Source organism: Marmota flaviventris, chromosome 12, assembly GCF_047511675.1.
Source record: "Marmota flaviventris isolate mMarFla1 chromosome 12, mMarFla1.hap1, whole genome shotgun sequence".
In the NCBI taxonomy this organism is placed as follows: Eukaryota; Metazoa; Chordata; class Mammalia; order Rodentia; family Sciuridae; genus Marmota; species Marmota flaviventris.
Window position 1 is genome coordinate 61867092 of NC_092509.1, and position 11172 is coordinate 61878263.

Sequence of the window (11172 nt, forward strand, 5' to 3'; positions counted from 1 at the left end):
GAAGTTTTATTATTTACTCCAGCCAGTTTCTGTCCAAGTTCTTTGGCCATGGCTTATTCTTTATGTTGCAATCTTATCTTGGATTTCTAAAACTGGAGACGAAGTAGGAAGTATAACCACCAACAACATATTCTCATATTCTATGTAACCGGTCATCCTACAGATAGACATAAGACCATATCTGTTTTACAGCTTTTCCCCTGCTGCCATTTCATGTTGCCTTTGCCTCAGCTAGCACGTAGTAGGGCAACCTATACCTAAGTACTCCCCTTTTGAATCTGAGCCCTTCTTGCCCCTACTTGCAAAAGTTTTCGGGAATCTTCCAGCCACCTTTACTACTCAACATGATAGTACGAGAAGTTTTCTTAGTCCTTCCTTTCGTTCTTCTTAGAAATAAGGATCAGTCAACCCAGAAAAAAACATTCAACATTTAATTTTCCTGATTTTCCAGTGGCATGAGAATCCCTAAATGTTCAAATGACTGTTTCAGCTCCCAATTTTAGAGAATTATTATAATATACCTGGGTGGAAGTGATTCTCAATTAACTACTAAAATCACTACACCGGCAGAGCCCAGGGATAAAAATAAAACATTTTGATAATGGGTCATTATGTGTAATTATAAGTGATGCTCCTATATTTCATTCCCAAGTTCCCTGAATCTATGTATTGTAGAACAGACAGAAAACATTATTTATTCCCTTTAAGTCAAAGCAAATTCTTAATCCTACACCACCCCTATTTTTCAGTAAGCACCAGCTGGTACCATATCTGAGACTTCAATCGACCATTCTGTCTTCATGTAAGATTATTACTTCTCAATGGTGGGACACATGGCTAGACCTATGAATTTTATGCTCATCAGGCTATTGCCTTATTGTTTTCTGTTAATTGAGTTCCTTTAGTCAGAAGCAATCCATAATGTCAATCCTTTTACCTTTTATTAGGGGTCAGATTCCTTAAACAATTTCAAGAGTTTATTTGAATGGTATTATCCTTATATTTAGAGTCATCTTAAATTTCATCTCAAGAAATATGAAAAATAAATGCCAAGAAAACCACCATGATTATAAAACATAAGAAGGTAAAGATTCCATTACAATATTTAAGAGTTTAAATTCTGTTTATCAAAGTGTCAATAGGGAAAGTACACCTGAATAGAAAAAATGTCTGTTGCACTGTGGGTAATTCTGCCCCTTCCAAGATGGAAGGGTCCAATATAATCAGTTTCTACCAGTTGACTGACTCTCCTGGGCACAGTGCTTTCTGGTTGTCATTACTGGGCAGTGAGAGACTCAGCTGCAGCACTAGTCCAGGGCACCATGATGATAAGAAGTCCTCACCATTAGACTCCTGCACAGCCTTCATCCCTGCCACCATAACTGTTTTGAGTCCACTTATAAGGCAGAGGGAAAGACACTAATGGACATCTCTGAGACAAAAGAAGTCATTTAGTCCTCCTAATTATTTAAAACTCTCTCCACAGTGGGAGATTATTGGTGAACATGCAGATGGGCACAAATAGTCTCAGACTCAGCTCATTCTAAGGCATTTATCCAGCATCAGGAAAACACTTGCCCATCACAATTCTCCAATATTATTCCTTCTAAGCCTCTGACTGTCTGGCCAAACCATTAGCCACTGTCCAGGAATTAGATCTAGATCATCGTCTTAGGCAATTTCTCCTGGATAATTAGGTGTACCACTAAACATCTGCTCCCAGGAGAATTTTGATTCTTTATAGTGTGTTGGGACCACACTTGAGTGGAGTTAATGCACTACAACAATTTAGAACCAAGAAAATCCACCGGTCCATTGCCATATGCTGGAGAAGAGAATGTGATGAACCACAGAGACACTATTGAATCTCTCCAGGACCCTGCAGGGAGTGGGACTGGGAATGGAGCCTGGGTGGGGCACAGGCCTAGGATTCCTATAATTGTATCTCAAATAACTCTGTACTGAAGCTCCCAATATTGTGGCTCAATTCCCTTTGATTCCACCCAGTACTCTAGTGTCACTAGAAAACCCCATCAAACTACCAAACACTTGGGAGGTGTACCCACCACTCTTCATCTCAGGTCTACACTCCAATACAAACAGAGGCCGTCAAAGAACATCCTGCCTCTGTGGTGGGCAGAAGTCTGCAGAAATTCAGGAGGAAAAAAAAAAAGACTTTGGAAATGGTTTCATTTCTGAGAATTTTAATTTCCCAAACTTCCCCCAATAACCACATTTTATTGGAGTTCGAGATCAGAGATAGCCTACTCTGGTGGCCTTTTAACCCTAATTAACCCACTAGCTCATTTGGTGCCCCCCCAACCAGTTTCATTTAACTATGTGATGTAGCTTATAAAAAGATGTGGCCTCTAGTCTGGTCAAATACTGCACATTCCATAGTTCTTGCTCAGGCCACTTCCTTCCCTATGGAGCCTTGCCTGACTTTTCCAAAGCTGATATTAATATCACAGACCATTATAATATAGTTATTTTCATGGAAGGCAGGGAGGAAGTCACGTGGCATTAATTGGTCCCATGGGGCCCTGAAAGTCTCCATTTAGCATGTTGTTTTTACTCACATAAGCAGCAATGAAGTGGAAACAGGGAGGAAGTCACTGTGATTGTATTAAGTGAGGTTTCTTTTCTTTTTTTTTTTTTTCTTCTAGAGCTTGTTTGGTCAATGAGTCATTATTCCTTTTTTAATTGTATGAATACAGGTAGCCGCTGGGTCAAAGGCACACATGCATTTTCTTAAATGCACACACATAGACACACAAACACTCCTAACTAGGACACTCTTGGTTTGCCTTATTTTAACCTCTGCTGTGATGTCAGCTTGCTAAAGGGCTGAGACACAGAGAGGCTAAACCAAAGTCTTTAAGTTTTTGTAGTCTGGGGGAAAGGAATTCAAAAGTTCCTGCACGTTAAAAAAAAAAAAAGAGAGAGAGAGAGAGAGATTTCCTTCTGTTTAACTTATGGAACCAGAAGTGTTTCACATCAAAATGCTGATATCAACAGACTCAGCTACTTTGTGTTTTTATATCATTGAATTTATTTTTCAAAAGGCAAGATCTCTTTATAAGGGGCCTGTGAGGTAGGTCAGACTGGAATTATGATTCAGCTTCCAAAACTAAGAACGGATGTCATAGAGGTACAGTGACTTTTTTTTTAAAGATCATATAGTCAATAAATGATGGTCTAAAAAACCCAAAGGAACACAAGAAACCAGCTGCAGCTGTAAGGAGACATTCCCATGGCGTGGAGGACTTCGTGGGTGGGATGGGCAAACAGGGCAAATTTTAGACAGTGAACCTGAACTGTTCCAAGGTCTTCCTCTCCTCCCTGGGTAACCACACATGCTAACTCCGTGTTCTGCAGAAAGTCTCCACTAACTGCAGTGATGAAATTCTATTTTTCAACCAACAATTCATGTTCAAGTGAACATGAAATCAAGCAGATGATGAAAAGCCCTCCCGCAACATCTTCTGTGGGAAGATGCTGATGCTAAAATAACCTTTGAGTTCCACTAGCATGAGAAATAATTCTTTTTAACAAAGATGCTCCAGAAAATCTGTTTGTTATATATTCCTCAAGACAACAGGAAAATGTAATTTGACTTCTCTTGAAGATTCTGAAATTAAAAAAAAATAAAATTCCAATAAGAAAACAAAAGTAATTTTTCTCCATCTAGAGCTTTAGTGAGGTCCACCCTAAAGATATAAATAGGAATAAACTCGCACAATGCTTTATATGGTATTATTATAATTTCATTCCTACACTCAGTAAGACAGTCAGAATACAGGTTAGAGGAAGCATGGATCCATTCACATCATCACCATTATCAAAAGCATAACCAAAAAAGGCCATCCTACAGATACCTTTTAACTGCCTTCATTATTACAGAAGAGATGTCCCATCTCAGTGAGCTTTCTGAGTTTATAAAGGAAATTCAGAAATTCTACAGAGGAAATTTAGAATTTCCAGTGATACTGCATGAGATGAAGCTGTGCATAGATACCAGGGAAGGAAGGATGGCTTACTAATTATTCAAAACTAATTACTCAGTTTGTGAATAGACTAGGGGCTTTGATTCTAATCCTCTTTCTCGTTCCTCCTTGGTTATTTAATTGCCCTTAAAAGCTCTGTGAGGTCAATTGGAACAGGAAGAGAAAAATGAGCTCATATAGTCAATTTGGTTTCTTTAAAGGCATTTCAGTTAAAGTAATTTAAGGAGAAAAAGACTGAACCTGTTGACTAATTAGAGGTTCTGGCCTCATCCATGGATGTTTGTTTTTTTTAAAGAGAGAGAGAGATAACTTTTTTAACATTTATTTTTCAGTTTTCAGCGGAAACAACATCTTTGTTTGTATGTGGTGCTGAGGATCGAACCTGGGCCGCACGCATGCCAGGCGAACGCGCTACCGCTTGAGCCACATCCCCAGCCCTCATCCATGGATTTTGATTGCCCATTCCACCCATGTGCAAATCAAAATGAGAGTCACAGAAGCAGATAATGTGGAGCTATAAGAAATTAAAGGGAATCATTTATCGACTCTTCATATTTTTACAGATGTAGAAGTGATGCCCAGAAAGCATAAAGGGTTTGGCCAATGTTACAGAACTCATTTTAAGTAAAATAAAGAAGCATGAATATCACTTACTATTTGATAATTAGCACAAAGTATATCATATTGTATATATACATACACACACACATATAAAATTCAATAAAAGCTTCATCTTTGGCTCAGTTTTTTTTTTTTTTAAATAACAGTTGTTTTCCATCACAGAACTGCAAGGACAATTTTAAAAGTCATCTGTTATTAATATTTCATTTCAGAGACACTGTCCGTCAGGTAATCATAAACTGTGCTAGAAGGTAGCACAACTTTTGTTGTACAGAAGGGAACAGAATGAGAGCTATCTGATGATTGACACATGGGAATGCCTTTGAGCCACTGGCCAACTGGCTACTGTTCCTGCAGAGAGATCTTGGAGGACTGCACAAAGGGAAGGCAGCTGTTCCTCTTAGGACATAGGAAGAGGGAGAAGGAGGAAGAAGAGTAAGAAGAATGACTCTCTTCATCCACTCACTTCTTATCATTGTGCAAACTCTCCTTTCCTACATTCAGAAGGTGTGGTTTTAAATTTTGCAAAACCTAGAATGAAAGGGTCTCCGTGGCCACCAGAGGAGTAATAGGGTTATCACTCCTCCTTTGACATGAGGAGACATGAAATTCTAGTTACACATGGGGCAGCTTTAATTCAATTTATTAAAATTCTAATATAAGGCTATACTACAGATAATCAGTAGAAGACTCATCTCCAGGACAGAAATACCTCCGGGGAAACAGTGGCTATAGAATGTGACTTCTGCTTGGGAGAAGTCAGGAAGAATACAGAGAAAGCCAGTACAGGATGCTTGAGAACCACGTTCTCCTTAACCTCAGAAAAATCAAGAAAGGAAAATTAACAGCACTGGGGATTGAAGAAAAGCCAAATAAACCATCAATAATGATAGCTTGCTGTACAGATTTTCAAAAAGTAACCACTGGAGAAAATAACAGAACCAACATAATTCCAGAGGAAAATAAAACACCTTTTATTTTCTCTGAAGGCACATACACACACACACACAAAAAAAAAAAAAAAAAAAAAAAACCTTCAGGCGAAGTGGAGCTACTGCAGAAATCTTACTAGTCAGATTTACTTCTCTTGTTCAAATTTCAGTACGTGTGAAACACAGTATTTTCTATTAATAAAGCCTCTTAACATAACTTTGTGGGACTAGTGCTTCTTTGGGATTGAAGACATTCCCAGTATTCAAAGGAAGAAGAATCGACAACCCAGCAAATTTCCAAGAAACTAATTACCTAGCAGAGGTCATCAGAATGTGCTTGGTTAACAAAGCTTCTCACTATTTCAGAACAAGTAAGACACTTCTGGATGGTGCTGGGCTGTTTTCATTTTCCTTTCCTCTCTCTCCTTGCCCCAATCTGTTTTTACAGCAAATTGAGGAAGGTGGAGGTGTGATAGAGAGTGAAGACACAGGGGAGTGGGCTTAGGAGGAGTCACAAGGCAGTTTGCTGGGTCTCGGAGAGGCAGAACCTCTTGGAAACTGAGAGCACTCAGTGGAGCGCAGGAAAAGTGCTCAGAAGAAAGAGCAAATAATGGTTCCAGCTTCCTTCAGTCTTAATATAGAAGGCCCCCAAAGGCCCAAAACAATTTTAGAAAGAGAGCTGCAGGGCGTGGAGGGAAAAGTACTGTGCACCTCTAAGGAAATGAAGGGGAGGACAAACAATATTGTTTAAATGTGGCTGCGACAGTCCTTGTGAGCTCTCAGCTCTGACCAACGGCATCCTTCTGACCCGGAGACACTTATTGTTAAATTTTCTAAAGAAAAAAAAAAAAAAACATGTTTTGGAAAGAACTCCCTGCATTATTCTATTTCACAACAAACTATTTAAGGCTGAGATATTAGCACTTTGACGCATTTGTGTCATTGAGAGGGATGAATAGACAAAATTCAAAGTCTGATTTCCCTTCTCACTGAGTCCTAATATAATTAAAGTGACCAAAGAAAACATGGTCTACTTACTTTATGGAAAGAGAATTTTGTAAATGCTGTGAAAAAAAAAACCATAATTTTGGAAAAGTTATCAGAAACCAATAAAATATATTTAAATATAGTTTATTTCCATCTTTCTTTTCATACTGTGATATTGGAGATGACTCAAATCTCACAATAAAATGAGGCACAGCCAGTTCATATGCACAATATGTTTATTAACTCTAGAACCAAATAGCCCTCAACATTTCTTCTTTGGATTAAAGCCTGGCTTATTATAATTCCTGCAAAGAATGTGGATTAATGTGTTTGGTCACTGACTATGCTTAGGAAGAGTTACTCTGTGAAATTTAACCATCAAAGGAATAGAATATATATTAGCTCTCAATCACTGCATAAAATGACCCCCAAAACATAAGTGTTTAATAAACATTTCACTACTTTTAATTTTTGTAAATCAGGAATGTAAGTCTGGTTTAAATGAGTTTTTGCTCTAGGTCTTTTGCAAATCTGCAGTGAAGTATCAGGGTGGGCATAATTCATCTCAAAGCTTGACTATGAGAGAATTTGCTCCCACGATTACTAATGGAGCCATTGACAGATTAATCGATTTTTTACTATGGGGCTTCTTCATAGGGCTGTATGCATTCTGAGAGTATATTTCTCTAAGCAGAAGGCTTCCAAGAAAGAGGCACTTTGAGAGAAGGCACCCAAGACACAGCCACAGTCTTTTTGTAACCTAATCTTAGCTGACTTCCTATCATTTTGGACCATTCTATTCATTAGAACTCTAATTCTCTCCTCTTCAGTGTGGTTGAACTTACACTGAAGAGGAGAGAATTAGAGTTGGTCCTAAACAAGTTCCACATCCTCACAATGAACCAAACACAGATTGAAAATATTTGGAAAGAAATTGTGTCTGTGATAAACCTGTACAGATTTAATCTTGTAATCGTTTCCTAAAAATACAGTATAACAACAATTTATGCAGTATTTGTTTTAGATTTTATAAGTAATATAGAGATGATTTGATGTATATAGGATGCAAATGTAATGCCATTTACTTAAAGACTCGAGCATCTAAAGATTTTGGTATCCATGGAGAGTGGGGGTGAGGGGGTACTGGAACCAATCCCCCATGGACATAGAGGAAAGACTGTAGACAGGAGACCAGGAGGCAGGAACCACTGAGGGACATCTTAGCAGCTCTCTCCCACACAGTACCTGATCCAGAATAGCAACCCGAAATATCAAAATTTCAAAAAACTAATATATAAAGTCACGTAACTTCTTTTAACCTGAAAAATACCAGCTGAACTGAATTTAGGGTGATTTATATACAGGTAACTTATAAAAGCCATAATCTGAATGATCTGCCAAACATTGGAAACAAAGTATGACAAATTCCCTGTTATCATCACGATCAAATTAAAAGACTAAAGAGAAATAGTGTCTTTGTTCTGATGTATCGGTCGTGCTCCATTGGTCATGGTTACACTTCAGTCATTTGGTGCTTGCAGCAACTTGACATATGAACTGCCTTTGAGGGAAATTTGGTTTAGAAGCCTCAAGACTTCATTGCAGAACAATTTATTACTGAATGTACACGATATAAATGTAACTGATCCTACCACAAGTCGTGTGTGTGTGTGTGTGTGTGTGTGCATGCGCGCGTGGTACAAGAGAAAGTCAAGAAGCTAACCCAATCCTGTAGACGAGATTGAAGATCTTTTCAACATATTTCAGCCATTGACTCTATATTAAGATAAAAGCAAATCCATCACAATTTGAAAATTGTGGATCTTGGCCATATATGCCTAGCTTGATGGGAATTATAAAAACCAAATGGAATTTTTTAGAAAGAGCTAAAATATGATTTTAAAAAAGAAAGAAAATATCTACAAAGACCTTGTTAGCCTGTCAGAATTGGATGTTCTAATCTATAAAGGAAGTTTTACTTTGATTTTCTCAGAATTTGTGACTGACTTAGCATTTGTTTCCTTATACTCTAGAAGGTTTTAGAGCCAGCTTAGTAGAAGCATAAAACACTTTCCTAAGCTACAATGATACCACACATGTGTAAAGTAAGTACAATATGTTTGAATCTTCTTGTGTTACCTTTGTGAAACTCTAGTACATAAGAGCATCCATCAGTAAGTGACAGTCTGGCTACCGACCCTAACTACCAAGTTCTTTCTCTAATTCATATACTCATATTTTCCTTAACCAGATTACTTATTGCATTTCTTCCATAAGTATGACATGATTACAACACTAAGAAGTGTTTTTTTCTTTTCTTCTCCAGCACTTGGAATCCTTAAAACTACTTCATTTAGTTATTAGAAATGAAGCAAAATTGCACAGTTAAGAAAATTGTTGAGACTATAAAAGCATTTGGCTCCTTCCCCCCGATCCAGAAGGTACTGTGTGTTCTTTGGATCTCAGACAACTTTTTGGGCAGTTCCAGATAAGGTATCCAATAACTTCGCTCTGTGTCCCCATTTTTTCTTGCCCTCATTCCAGAAAAAGTTGGAAAGCTGCCTCCCAAATAATTTTATTGTGAGGAAAGTTATTATGAAAACTTACTCCACTGGTTTTCACTGACCTCCAAAACACACTCCCTAATTAAGTGCAAATGGGAAACTGACTTGGAGCAGGTTGTCTCTGATTTTGGACTTGGGAGAAGTCTTAAAGTTTATGAACTCGATATGCAAGCTCCAACTGCCAAACGAGGAATTTCTTATTTCATGTGGTGACTGCACTGAGATTATATAATGCTCCTCAGAAAGTCGTGAATGCTGAAGATGCGTAAAACATCTGTCTATGTTGAAAAGTAAAAAATAAAAAAAATGCACTGCCCCACAATGCATCTCTGGGCATAACTAATTATTTATCCAGAGAAATTTCATCACAGATTTTTTATTATTACTTTAACATTGACTTTCTACATAATCATAAAATTTTACTGCACTGAAGAGGCAATGATCATATTTGTACTCTCACGTCTTTTTATAGGAGGCTAGAGCTATTCAACTTTAACATTTAAAGAAACTTGAAGATCTGGCAGACAGAAGTGTGAGAACGGGAGGTGGAAATAAGGCAACTTGAATTTCACCTCTGCCATCTGGTCTTGCCCTCCCAGGCCAGCAGGGGGCAGTAGTAACAGAGGACATGAAGTTTGGCTTCCTTCTGGGAAAGTGAAGATACATAACCAAGGAGAGAAGGTGACAGTTGCCTGAGGTTTCTCTACTCTCCAGTGGTCCTTGCTGACAGGATTACGCCTCAGGTGCAGTAATCGATTCAAGTTCTGCCACGTACTAGCTTAAGTTATGACAAATACTTAGGGTAATAATAGTAATTAATATGTTTTGAAAACAAACTCTTAGCCAAGCACCTTGTTAAATACTTTATATGCATTAATTATCTTATTCTGTTCTTTGGTAAATAAGGTGAGGTTTTAATTGTTTTTATTTCTTCTTCTTCCTTTTCTTTCGGGGGGGGGGGGGGGATGGAGAGCTGAGGATTGAACCATTGAACCCAGGGGCCATTTATCACTGAGCTACATTCCTAGTCCTTTTTTATTTTATTTTATTGAGATGGGGTCTGCTATTTGCTGAAGGTCTCTCTAAATTGCCCAGGATGATTTCGTACTTGCCATCCTCCTGCCTAAGCCTCCTGAGTCACTGGGATCATAGGTGTGAGCCTTGCACCTAGCCAGGTTTGATTATTATTTGTGCTTTAAAGATGAGGAATCCTGGCTGGGGTTGTGGCTCAGAGGTAATGTGCTTGTCTAGCATGTGTGAGGCACTGGATTTGATTCTCAGCACCACATATAATTTAAAAAAATAATAAAGGTCCATCAACAACTAAACAACTATTTTTAAAAAGATGAGAAATCTGAGGCTTAAAAGGTTAAGTAATATGCTCAAGCTTACATAGTTAAAACTGCAACCACTAACTCGTAGCATTTTTGATCCAAGTACTAAATCTTATCCACATTTGATTTGTTTTGTTGTAATTGTTTTCATTTCTAAAATTCTTTTACCTGGCAAAGGAGATACAAATATTTTTAGGGTTTTTTTAATTATTATTATTATTAATACCCAAACATAATACATGTAATATACAATTATCAAGCAAATTTGAAAATATATATGTTAACACAGTAAGTCAAGAAGTCAATTTTCTCCCAAATTAGCTAGCAGTTGTAATCATATTGAGTAATATCATTAACTTAGATGTTGTATATTCTCTCTTTTTTAATAGCGTTGCTGGAAAACGGGTAGATTCCCTCCATTACCCTAGCCCTCTGCAATTGCTTTGACAAAACAGAATATAGAGTTAACAGCCCAGGGTTTAAAAGCAGACAGATGGGGTTCTCGTCTCAGCTCTGCACTTCCCTCTCTGAGCCTCAGCACCCTTATCTGTAAAAGGAATCACTTGTAGTGCAGGACTCGTTTGATCATTGTGAAGGTTAAACAAGCTAATGCAGGTAAAATAGTTAGCTTGGCGCTGGTACAGAGGAAGTACTCCGTAGCTATTATTATTCTGACACAATGTCAAAACTTAGAAAACAAGTAGAGAATTCAGACAGATGTCCAGAT